Source organism: Cannabis sativa, chromosome 1, assembly GCF_029168945.1.
Source record: "Cannabis sativa cultivar Pink pepper isolate KNU-18-1 chromosome 1, ASM2916894v1, whole genome shotgun sequence".
Taxonomy (NCBI): domain Eukaryota; kingdom Viridiplantae; phylum Streptophyta; class Magnoliopsida; order Rosales; family Cannabaceae; genus Cannabis; species Cannabis sativa.
Genome location: NC_083601.1, coordinates 12,779,333 through 12,792,594, shown reverse-complemented (window position 1 = coordinate 12,792,594; position 13,262 = coordinate 12,779,333). Strand labels below are relative to the sequence as shown.

At 40.0% G+C, this 13,262-nt stretch overlaps 2 non-coding genes across 2 annotated transcripts; both read left to right on the top strand.

Annotated features, from left to right (window-relative positions):
• Nucleotides 1–2,647: 2,647 nt before the first annotated feature.
• Nucleotides 2,648–2,754, top strand: LOC115711861 (small nucleolar RNA R71). Its single transcript, XR_004010727.2, has one exon. It is a non-coding gene; the product is annotated as a small nucleolar RNA R71 (small nucleolar RNA).
• A 9,938-nt stretch (nt 2,755–12,692) lies between these two features.
• LOC133033747 (small nucleolar RNA R71) lies at nt 12,693–12,799 on the top strand. Its single transcript, XR_009685815.1, has one exon. It is a non-coding gene; the product is annotated as a small nucleolar RNA R71 (small nucleolar RNA).
• The last annotated feature ends 463 nt before the right edge of the window (nt 12,800–13,262 follow it).

The window sequence follows — 13,262 nt, the reverse complement described above, 5'->3', positions numbered from 1 at the left end:
AAATAGCTAAACAAGCATATGGATGATTCTTGAAGCCTTTCTCTCTTTTATTATTGATTACACCTTTATTTGCTTTCCTTTAATATTTATTACCAAAACAAAAACCACAAAATCATTTGTTACTACTATCACTTATTATTAACCTTTTGTTTTTATTTTTCTACTAACGCTTTTGTCCATAATCACCTCCCTGTGGAATCGACCGCCCGATCTATACTACAACCACCGCTAGTGGAAGTCACATTTGGGCGTTAAACAATAAGTAAAATATGAGTAATATATACTAGATGGACCTTTCATTACGTAATGTGAGTGATATTACGCCTGCTGTAGCAAAATGTCCACAAAAACTTAGCAAAAATCTTGTTGAGTGCTCTTTGAACAGGTATCACTTTTTGCTAAAATTTTGCTAGAAAAATGCTGCAGCAGGCGGAGGTTCTCCACATGAACGAAAATTTCTTTTGTGCTTCACAGAAATGCTGCAGCAAAATTCCATCAAAAATTCAGCAAAATCTCTAAACTTCCAAATCACCTCCAAGGCTCCAAATTGTGTTCCAAAACCACCTGAAACATCAAACCAAGTGTAAAATCCACCCAAACACTTAAAATAAAAATGAACAAAAAATAAAATAAAATAAAATAAAAATAAAATTAAAGGAAAATGAAGAAACATAGCAGATTTAATTACCGGCAAGGTTTCTCCATCTCCCAAATAAACATACTTCAAGTGACTAGGCAACGGCTTCAACTCCAACTCGGGTGGTTCTTGAATGGAAGGTTTAGGAGGCTTGAAATTGTTCTCTGACAACTCCAAAGACTAAAATGGCCTCCTAAACTTAGTGAAAGGCTGCTTTGACTCTACCCAAGTAACTTTGGTTTCTTATCTTCACTTAAAGCTTCAAGCTCTTCAAGAGAACTTATCATCTTTTCCTCTTTCGAAGCTTCCTTGTGAAATTTTTCAGCCACAATAGAATCAATCACACTTATGCGAGAGCATTCCTCAATCTCATCCGGAAACCTCATGGCATTGAACACATTAAAAGTCACTTGTTGATCATTCACCCGCATAGTAAGCTCCCCTTTTTTCACATCAATCAAAGTCCTTCCGGTAGCAAGGAATGGCCTTCCCAAAATAATAGGAACTTCTCTATCCGCCTCATAATCAAGAATGATGAAATCGGCCGGAAAAATAAACTTATCAACTTGCACCAAGACATCTTCAATTTTTCCTTCCGGATGGGCCATGGAACGATCGGCCAATTGCAAAGTGACGGTGGTTGGCCTTGCTTCTCCAATTCCCAACTTCTTGAAAATAGACATGGGCATTAAATTAATACTAGCTCCCAAGTCACATAAGGCTCTACCCACATCTCTTCCGCCAATGGTACATGGGATTGGAAAAGTTCCGGGATCTTTCAACTTAGGAGGAATTTTGCTCTTCAACATGGCGCTACACCCTTCCGTCAAAGCCACTGTTTCAAACTCACCTAGCCTCCTTTTCTTTGTCAGAATGTCCTTCAAAAACTTTACATAGTTGGGCATTTGCTCCAAAGCTTCCACTAATGGTATGTTGATGTGGAGTTGCTTTAGAACATCAAGAAATCTTCGGAATTGACCATCTTCTTGCTGCTTTTTGAATCTTTGAGGAAATGGTAGGGGTGGCTTGCTAAGTGACTTTTCTGCTGCATTTTGATGAGGAATTGCTGCAGCATTTTCTTAAGGTTGCTCCTTTGCCATATTAGAAGGTTCAACATTTTTCTCTACTCGACTTTGGATTGAAGTGGGCTCATTTTTATCCTTAGTTTCTTCCTCGTTTGACTCCAGAATTTTACCACTCCTCAAGATTACCGCCTTGCAATGCTCCTTTCCATCTCTTCTTGGATTTTCAGTATCACTAGGCAAAGTACCTTGTGGCCTATTTCGAAGCTCATTAGCTAGTTGCCCAACTTGATTTTCTAGAGTTCTCATAGAGGTTGCTTGACTTTGGATCGCAGTGTCATTCTTCGCCATATAACTCTCAGTTCTTGTCATGAAATTTTCTGTCTTGACCATGAAATCACGCATCATACTCTCAAGAGAACTTGTTTGGACACCTTGTTGTTGTCTTTGTTGAAAGGCTTGTTGAGAAAAACCAGGTGGAAAGTTGGATCTCGGAAGCATAGATGAATTGCTAGTACCAGCCCCTTGATTTCTGTATGCCAAGTTTGGGTGTTGCTTGTATGTTTGGTTGTAGGCATTCTGACTTCCCATGTAAAACACAGATGCAGGATTGAATGGGCAATTGTCAAAGGTATGAGCCTCACTACAAAAAACACAAGAAACCTCCTCAAGTTGTCCCACAGGTGAGGAAACATTCTGTTGACCCATTTGTTGACCCATGCTCATATTTTTGATCATATTTGACATAGAAGAAACTTGGGCAGATAAAGCAATAATGGCATCAACTTCAATAACACCGGCAACCTTCTTCCCCGAAGGTACTCTAGTAGTGGGCCACTGATAATTGTTGTTGGAAATTCTCTCAATAATATCATAGGCCTCATTATATGACTTGGCAAGTAAAGCACCATTTGCCGAAATATCAACCACCATTCGAGTATGAGCATTGAGACCGTTGTAAAATGTTTCCATTTGGATGCAATGAGGGATACCATGGTGAGGACATTTCTGCAACAATTCCTTGAACCTCTCCCATGCCTCATACAAAGACTCATCTTTAAATTGTTGAAAGGAAGTTATTTCCTTCCGGAGCTTGGCATTCTTAGTGGGAGGAAAATACTTCATCAAAAACCGCTCCGCTAATTCTTGCCAAGTTGTAACCGACGCAGAAGGCAAGGAGTTCAACCAAGCTCGGGCTTGATCTCTCAAAGAATAGGGGAACAACTTTAATCTCAAGGCATCCTCCGTAACTCTGGGCAATTTGAAAGAGTCACTCACCTCCATAAATAGACGAAGGTGAAGGTGAGGATCTTCGGTGGGTATGCCACTAAACTGTCCCACAGTTTGAAGCATCTGGAACATAACTGGCTTCAACTCAAACTGTGGAGCTTGAAATTCTGGCCTCACAATGCCCGGATTGAGCTCATTGAAAATAGGTGCTGCGTATTTTTAGATGATTTGATCTCTATCATCTGCCATAATCACTGCATTTTGACCATTATTAGGGGTCATTTCCCCTTGAGCTCGTCGTCCATCTTCTTGGTCATCCATCATTTCTATTTCCCCTTGAGCCCTATGTTGAGCTCTTCTTCTCTCTCTGAATGGGCGCTCAATTTTGGGATAAATAGGATATAGATCAATATTAACTATATTAACAAATTCTTGGTACTCGTTCGTATAAAATTTTCACCTGCCAATGCACAAGAGTCACCAAAAATAAGTACAAAATAATAGACTAAATTGCAAGCTAATTGACAATTACAACAAAATATATTTACAGTCCCCGGTGTTGCTATATTTTTAAACACTACGCAAGTATACGCAATCAAGTAGTAAATCTCACACAGGTGAGGTCGATCCCACAGGGAATTGGATTAAGTACTACTAAATTATACTTATGATTCTATTCGGTAAATCAAAAGCAATTATGATTTAAAAACAGTAAAATATGAAAGAAATTCAGAAAACTTAATAACACAATTTAAAGTTAAGCAAGATGAGACAATAGGGAGGAGAATCCTGTTGTTGTTTACCCAAATCGTTAATGATTAATTACTATCCTATTCTTGAAGTGAATGACAGATTATGAAACAACCTAGCTCCTTTCAGATCTTCTAGATTCTAAATCACATGTTATCTAATTAATTCCTTAATTAAACTAACATGAAATCAGCATTAAGTAATAATCTACTCGTCACATAAGTCATGCGAATACTTTCGTTTCACATAGAACATCGATTATCTTAATTTTAGCATTCTCAATTCTCACTTTTCAGATTTTGAATTGAGATCATAGAGCATGCACAAGGTGATCAATCTTAAACATGAAATTAAACACAAATTAAGATAATTTCACAAACAAGAATTGAGGAATGGTAATTAAACATTAACTAGGCAAAACATTAAACAACAATCATCATCCTCCCTAAATGGGAAATTTAGTTCAGAAACAAATCCATAACCATTCCTATGACAATATTCAACATAAATAAATTAAAGAGGAATAAAGAAAAGAACTATTGGTGGATGAATTCTGGATCTTCACTTGAATCTCTATGCTCTTCCTGCCGCTCTCAGCTGTGTTTTAGGGTTCCAAATCGCTCTCCCAGACTTCCAATCGCAGTTTTCTATTTATAATTGAAATTTAGGGTTCGATGGACGAAAATGCCCCTGGTCCGTACGGGATCTCGCCGCGGCCAAGCTTCCTCTCGCCGCGGCTAGAAATCGTCGAATTTGGGTGCTCTCTGTATCTCGTAACTCGCCGCGGTGAGCCTCTTCATCGCCGCGGCGACTGAAGCCTTCTGAATTTTCGAGATCTAGCCGCGGCCAAGTTGTGTTTAGCCGCGGCCAGATATGCACAATTGCTGAAAAATTGAGTTTTCTTCGGCTCAGCACGTCTTTTAACGAATTTCTGCACCCGAGATCTCTTTTATTCCAAAGAACCTGAAAACATAGAAAACAAGCGTAATTCCGTCCCAACACAGCTAAAAACGCACATAAATTGGATCCAAAACATAGGCTAAAAATAGCCTAACAAACTCCCCCAAACTGACTCTTTACTCGTCCCCGAGTAAACTAAGACTAAACTAAAAACAAACTGACAATGATAGCTAACCTTTCCAACAATTTAATTGTTACCACCACCTGCACAACTTCAATCCATCAATAACCAGAATTTCAACTTGCCAACTCTAAGAACTAAGTTGAATGAGCAATTTACAAGTAAGTAATTCATACATACATAAAGCATCGCAATTTCCATCAATATCACAACTGTTCTAACTTTCCAACATTCCACTAACACATGATCAATAAGTTTGAATGACATACCTCTCTCCACTAATGTTGACAAATTTCTATTTGGAATCAATAGGTCTTTTTCGGTTAACATCACATGGCTTAGGTACATGGGTAGGTGAGAAGTCATTTAGGCTATACTATACCATAAGCACTATTAACCAAGCAAGCCTAGACATTGATTTTGCTTTCTTTCCATATATCCCAAAAACAGAAATAAGAGATTGCAATTTTTCTTATGTGTGTACCTCATAATTTTCTTAACTTTTTTTTTCAAGAAGACACATTTTTTTTTCTTCTTTTTTTTTTTTTTCCACAGGCACCACACACAATATTATTCTTTTTTTTTCTCTTTCAATCTCTCATTCCTACACTTTATTTTGTTTTTTTTTTCTTCACTTACAGCACTTATCCCCCCCAAACTTGCTTCAAGGCTCATGGTATAATAAGGTATGTTCAGGGTGAAAAAAGTTCAAGATAACGCTCAGTTAAGTGGTGAAAATTTTTTTCAAACAAGCTAAGGCTCAACTTTGGGTATACTATGGTAAAAAATTCATAGGCAGGCTTGAAAGGCTCAATCGTTCCAAAGAAAACTTGCCTAAATCACTTTCCAAACAAAAATCATCAAGGATTTCGCTTCAAGAGAGTATGTCAAACAAATTCTATTCCATGTTCAATCAATCATTCCACAAACCAAATAGAACAGAGGTGATATGTGAGAATAGCAAATGTTTTAAATCTACATGAATCACTTCCTAGCACACATCCAATTTAATTCAAACAGTTGCAAGTCAAGCACACAGTTATGTTTTAATCCATTGCACAAGTGAATAACAACAATTCAATCCATCTTTCAATTTAACTATCACGCAAGACTAAAAAACAACTAAAACAAACTAAACTAAAACAAATAAATGCGAAAAAAAATAAATTAAGTTTCCCCCCCCCCCCAAACTAAAATGCACATTGTCCCCAATGTGTGAAAATAAACCAGGGTGAGAGAAACTTACCTGAGCCCCTTAGAAGGGGTTTGGCGGCGGTGGCTGGTCATAAGGGTTGAAACGGGGTGGCATGGGAAAATAGTTTGGATCATCCACACCGATATTCATTCTCGTGACAAGTGTGTTCAATTGAGCCACTTGCTGCTCATCGAAGATACTCCTCTGGGCCATGTAATTTTGCATATGCATGTTTCTTTGAATCGGATAATTCGGTGATTGTGAGTGTCTTGCATGGCGAGGGTCAAGAGGCCCGACAAGACGTGGTGGTTCGATGTCCTCACGTTCCTCTTCTTCTCTTGCGGAGGACCTCCTTGAGCGGCGGTTGACCATGAGGATGAGGAGGTTTGAAGCGAAGAACGATCGCCAAGTTAATAGGGCGGCGTGGCGGTGCCTTTGTATCATATGAGTCTTTGTGGTACCCCATGTTTCTCACATAGATCAGTGATTATTCCAGCCAACCCAAGTCCTCCACCGGAAGATCCCTCAACCATAATGTCAAAGGTCGTTCGAACAATATCCCCCACATTCAAATTATACCCTTTCATAATGCCGTAAACCCATTTAAGTCTGTCCATTTGAGCATCAGAAAAATGCTTGTTGGGGAGCATCCTTGCACTAACAAAGTAAAGCCAAGCCTTGGCCACTGGATTGAGTTCACATTGGTACAATTGGTATGGTTCTCCATTAAGCTCATGGAACCTAAGGCCAGGATACCCTAGAGTCTCAGCAATATCCACATAATTCAAACTTCTCTCATAAAATTGTCGTTTCAAGGGTTGTTCTTCATTAGTGAAGGTTTGGAGGTCATAAAGGGCATGAATAGCGGCTGTGGTAGCAGGCACTCTAACCCCCCTAACTCTAACTTTGCCCTCTTCTCTTTCAGGCCAGTTGGCTAAAAATTCCAAAGCTAGAGTTTGATTACCACGCTCAGTGACATCTACGAACTTAGTCCACTGCCTATGTAGGATTTGATCCCTAATAGATGCAAAAGCAGGGGGAATGTTGGCAGTTTGGCTTAGGTTGACAATGTCTATCCCTCTATCTTCAATGAATGCCCTATCTTTCAATTTCAAAAACCGCTCTTGAGCCTCCATGTTGGTAAACCTAACTCTATCAAGATTAGAGCGTCCCCTAGATGGGTTGGATGATGAAGCTCCCTCCTCATTAACCCTTGACCTCTTTGGACCCATAGCAAAAAAATTATATCCTAACTCTCAAGATTTTTCAAAATTTCGACAGCACTTCCCCTTAAAAATTGACTTCCCGGGATTTAAATTCCCTTCAATCTAACCCAATTCTATTCACACAATCAATTTCAACAATGTATATAGCAAAAATCCCAAATATCCACCAAATAATCCAAAACTATCCAACAAATTTACAATTTCTTCAATAAAAATTGGAGTGGAAGTCTTAGAATCAATACCTCAATGACAATTCTTCCTTTAATCATCCTCCATTGTTGACATCTTGAAGCTTTTGATAAAGAAAAGGATGAATAAGGGTTTTTTTAATATTTTGGGTGAGGTTTGAGGGATTTGGGGTTGATTTTGAGTGGGAATTAGTGTTTAATGAGAGAAATAAGGGATTAGGATGATTATTGATGAAAGTTTATGGTTAGAGTTGGTGGAAAAGAGTTTAGAATGGGATTAGATGAAGAAAAAATGGTGAAAAGGGGTGTTTTCGGCGTGGAGAAGAGAGGGTTTGAATGGGGTGTGAGTTTTGAAATGTTAGGGATTTGGGGTTTAAAAAGGGAAACTGGCCACTCTCGCCGCGGCGACCTGTAGCCTCGCCGCGGCGAGAATTCGTGAAAATATGGTACTTTCTGTAAGCCAAATCTGGCCGCGGCGGTATGTCCCCTCGCCGCGGCGAGAATTCGTGAAATTAGACCTGTTTCTGTAAGCCAAATCTGGCCGCGGCCATACATCCCATGGCCGCGGCCACTGATTAAATTTTTTTTTTTTTTTTCAGTAACGAAAAAGAATGCACAACAAGAAAAATAACAGTAAACTTAAAAAGAGTTCAACTAAATCAAAAGAACACTTGGGTTGCCTCCCAATTAGCGCTAACTTTATTGTCGCTCAGCTAGACGTTGATCGAGATCTTCAAAGTGGCGCCAGAATCATGGCGGACTTGGTTTGATCAAATTGACCTCCCAAGTAGAGCTTTAATCGCTGTCCATTCACTTTGAAAGTATTAGGACTTTCACCTTTTAGTTCCACTGCTCCGTAGGGAAACACTTTGATCACCGTAAATGGCCCTGACCACCTTGACTTTAATTTACCAGGAAACAACTTTAGTCTTGAGTTGAAGAGTAGAACTTGTTGACCAGGTTGAAACTCCTTTCTGACTAGATTTCTGTCATGCCATCTCTTAGTTCTTTCCTTGTAAATCTTGGCGTTTTCATAAGCTTCATTTCGAAATTCTTCCAACTCATCCAAGTTTGTAGTAGTCTTTTACGCCGGCGGCTTTTAAATCCATGTTCAAAGTTTTCATTGCCCAATACGCCTTGTGTTCTAGCTCCACCGGTAGATGACAAGCCTTTCCAAACACCAACCGATATGGTGACATCCCGATTGGCGTCTTGAACGCTGTTCTATAAGCCCACAATGCGTCATCCAACTTTCTTGACCAATCTTTCCTTGATCTCTGCACCGTTTTCTCCAGAATCATCTTTATTTCACGGTTAGAAATCTCAGCTTGGCCATTACTTTGCGGATGATAAGGTAGAGTTGTTCTATGACGAACACCATATCTCGAAAGGAGTGCTTCGAATTGTTTGTTGCAAAAGTGACTCCCTTCATCGCTTATGATTGCTCGGGGAGTTCCAAACCGAGTGAATATGTTCTTTTGAAGGAACCGAAGGACTGTTTTACCATCATTAGCTGGTGTGGCTGCAGCTTCCACCCATTTTGACACATAATCCACAGCTAATAGGATGTATAGATTGCTAAACGATGAAGGAAAAGGACCCATAAAATCTATCCCCCATACATCAAACAATTCTACTTCCAAGATTCCTGTCAAAGGCATTTCGTTTCTCCTTGAGATGTTTCCTGTACGTTGACAACGATCACATGCCTTCACAAAAGTACTAGCGTCTTTGAAAAGTGTTGGCCAAAAGAATCCACTTTGCAACACCTTGGCAGCTGTTCTAGTTCCACTGAAGTGTCCCCCACATGGTAAAGCATGACAGTGATTAAGAATAGAGTACATCTCCTCTTCAGGCACACACCTTCTTATTATCTGATCTGCACAGTGCTTGTAGAGGATTGGCTCTTCCCAATAATAATGTTTCACCTCAGAAAAGAACTTCTTTAGTTGTTGTCGAGATAGCTCAGGAGGAGTGATATTGGCAGCCAAGAAGTTAACATAATCAGCATACCATGGTACCATCAGACTTTCCCTCACACTAAAGAGTTGTTCATCGGGAAATTGTTCATTTATTTGTACCTCTTTTGTATTCTGACTTTCTTCCAGCTCTAGTCTTGACAAGTGATCTGCTACCAGGTTCTCTGTACCCTTCTTATCTTTTATGTCTAGATCAAATTCTTGCAAAAGAAGAACCCATCGAATTAGTCTTGGTTTGGCATCCTTCTTAGTCATCAAGTACTTGATTGCAGAATGATCTGTATACACTATCACTTTATTACCAATCAAATAGGGTCGAAATTTGTCGCATGCAAACACTATAGCTAGCATCTCTTTTTCTGTAGTAGCGTAATTCAGTTGGGCATCATTCAAGGTTTTGCTTGCATAGTAAATAGTTCTGAATACCTTGTCAACCCGTTGTCCCAAAACTGCTCCAATAGCATAATCACTTGCATCGCACATGATTTCAAAAGGTAATTCCCAGTTTGGTGTAGTCACGATCGGTGCTGAGATTAACTTCTCCTTGAGAATTTGGAATGCTTCAAGACAATCTTTCCCAAATTCAAAAGGTACTCCACTAGCAAGAAGATTGGATAGCGGTTTGGCCACCTTGGAGAAATCTTTGATAAATCTTCTATAAAACCCGGCATGACCCAAGAAGCTTCGAACTCCCTTAACTGAAACTGGAGGAGGCAAGTTCTCAATTGTAGATACTTTGGCTCTGTCAACCTCAATACCTTCTTTTGAGATTTTATGTCCCAAAGACTATTCCTTACGTAACCATGAAATGGCACTTTTCCCAGTTCAGCACCAAATTAGAGTCTTCACATCTTGCTAAAACCAATTCCAAGTTGCTCAGACATTGGTCAAACGATGAGCCAAACACTGAAAAATCATCCATGAACACCTCGATGCACTTTTCTATTAAATCTGAAAATATAGCCATCATACACCTGCGAAATGTTCTTTGGAGCATTGCACAGCCCAAATGGCATTCGTCGAAAAGCAAAAGTACCATATGGACATGTGAATGTTGTTTTCTCTTGATCCTCCGGTGCTATAGCTATTTGGTGATACCCTGAGTACCCATCAAGGAAACAATAGTACTCTTGTCCTGCCAACTTGTCTAACATCTGATCAATGAATGGGAGTGGAAAGTGATCTTTTCTTGTGGCCTTGTTGAGTTTTCGGTAGTCAATGCAAATTCTCCATCCCGTGACAGTTCTGGTTGGGATGAGTTCATTCTTCTCATTCTTTACCACCGTCATCCCTCCTTTCTTTGGAACAACTTGGACTGGGCTCACCCATTTACTGTCTGAAATAGGATACGCTACCCCGACATCTAACCACTTCAAGACTTCTTTTCTGACAACCTCCTTCATTGGTGGATTTAATCTACGTTGTGCATCAATGGTTGGCTTCACTCCTTCCTCCATTAAGATTCTATGCATTACAGTTGAAGGGCTGATCCCTTTAATATCTGCTAAAGTCCATCCAATGGCTTTTGTATGCTTCCTTAGAACCCGTAATAGCTTATCTGTCTCTACAGAAGATAGGGAAGAAGCCACAATAACAGGAAGTGTCTTATTTTCTCCCAAATATTCATACCTGAGATGCTCTGGTAGAACTTTTAACTCTAGTTGAGGAGGCTTTTCAGTAGATGGGGTAGGCCTTGTTGGTATGACTCCTAACTCTTCATAATATTTTCTATTCAGCGGTCCATAAGAATCGAGCCACAAAGCATACTCATAAGCTTCCTTACTGTCTTGTTCCACCACCTCTTCTTGTACCAAAGTCAGATTAAGAGGATCTTCAGCATGCGTCTTTGTCTCCACCAACTGGTCCACCACATCAATTGCAAAACAGTTGTCACTAGCCGTAGGATAGGTCATTGCTTTGAGCACATTAAATACAACTTCATCTCCTTGTACCCTTAGCTTTAACTCTCCTTTCTGAACATCAATTAGTGCTTTCCCTGTTGCCAAGAAAGGTCTCCCCAGGATGATAGGAACATTACTATCTTCTTCCATATCCAGAACAATGAAATCAGCTGGAAAGATGAACTTGTCCACCTTTACTAACACATCCTCAATGACTCCTCTAGGGTGAGCTAGCGATCGATCTGCCAATTGAAGAGTTACAGTAGTTGGCTTTGCTTCACCTAGCTGCAATCTTTTGAACACTGACAAGGGCATTAAGTTAATACTGGCTCCTAAATCACATAGTGCATTTATCCCTTCAATTTTACCAATAGTACAAGGAATAGTGAAACTCCCTGGATCTCTGAGTTTTGGAGGGAGTTTCTTCTGTAGAATAGCGCTACACTCTTCAGTTAGAGCCACTGTCTCATAGTCTTCCATCTTCCTCTTCTTTGACAAAATTTCCTTCATAAACTTCACATAACTTGGCATCTGCTCTAGAGCTTCAGCAAAAGGAATGTTAATGTGAAGTCTTTTGAAGACTTCTAGAAACTTGGTGAACTGCTTGTCTAAGCTTGACTTTCTAAGCCTCTGAGGATAGGGTATTTTTACATGATGATCAATACTAATTGGTTGAGACTGTGGTGGTGCTGCTGGGCTGTCAGTAGCCTTCTCTGCGGTTGGTGTTGGTGTTTGCACTGGTTGAGCATTTATTTCTTCGTCTATCTCAACTGGTTGTGGTAACTCGGGCCCATCATACTTCTTACCGCTCCTCAGGGTAATTGCCTTGCAATTTTCTTTGGGATTGACTTCAGTTGTGCTAGGCAAATTTCCTTGAGGGCGGGTTGCTACCTGAGTTGCTAGCTGGCCCATCTGAGTCTCTGTGTCTTTAATTGAAGATCTAGTTTCGGTCATGAATTGGAGCGATAAATGTCCGCAAACTAGAACTTCCACCGAGGCTTGTTCTTGATTAAACTGTTGGTTCTGATTTCTTTGTTGATAGAACCCACTATTTCTTCGGTTGTTATTCTGGTTGAACCCATAATTGTTGTTGTTGTTGTTCTGTGAAAAATTCCCAATGGCTTTAGCTTCATCCATTGGCAAATCATCCACATCTGCTTGACACTCCGAAAAGTGATGACTTCCTCCACATAACTCACAAACAATTTGGGCTTGCTTAGCTTGCCCTGCAATGATTTTAGTCAATGCCTCAACCTGAGCTGTTAACTTTGTGATGGCATCAACTTCTAACACACCAGCTACCTTCTTAGATTGACTCCTTTCAGTTGGCCACTGCTGATTGTTTAGAGCCATCTCCTCCAATAGATCATACGCTTCATTAGCACTTTTTCTCATAAAAGCTCCTCCCGCTGCTGCATCTATTAAAGTTCTAGTATTACCAACCAGCCCGTTATAAAAGTTGTGAACCAGCATCCACTTCTCTATACCATGATGAGGACACCTCCTGATCAGATCTTTAAACCTCTCCCAAGCCTCATGGAGAGATTCATTATCTTGCTGGCAGAAATTATTGATCTCTCCTCTTAGCTTTGCAGACTTAGCTGGAGGAAAGAACTTTGACAAGAATTTTGTTGCCAGATCATTCCATGTAGCAATAGAATTAGGTGGCAAAGAATTCAACCAACTCTTGGCTCGTTCTCTGAGCGAGAATGGAAACAACCTCAGTCGAATGGCATCATCGCTAACTCCATTAACCTTAAAAGTTTCACAAAGTTCCATGAAGTTAGAGAGATGCAAATTAGGATCTTCAGAAGGGAGACCACCAAACTGAACTGAAGACTGCACCATTTGAAGGATGGCAGGCTTAATCTCGAAATTGTTTGCATCCACTGCCGGTGGCCTGATACATGACTGCACTCCCGTCAGAGTAGGGAGAATGTAATCTCTCAAGCTACGGCCATTAGCTTGATCTTCCACGGCACCTCCATTATTACCGTTATTACCCCCATTGTTTCCAGCATTATTGTTCACATTCGCAGCCATGATCTCTGAT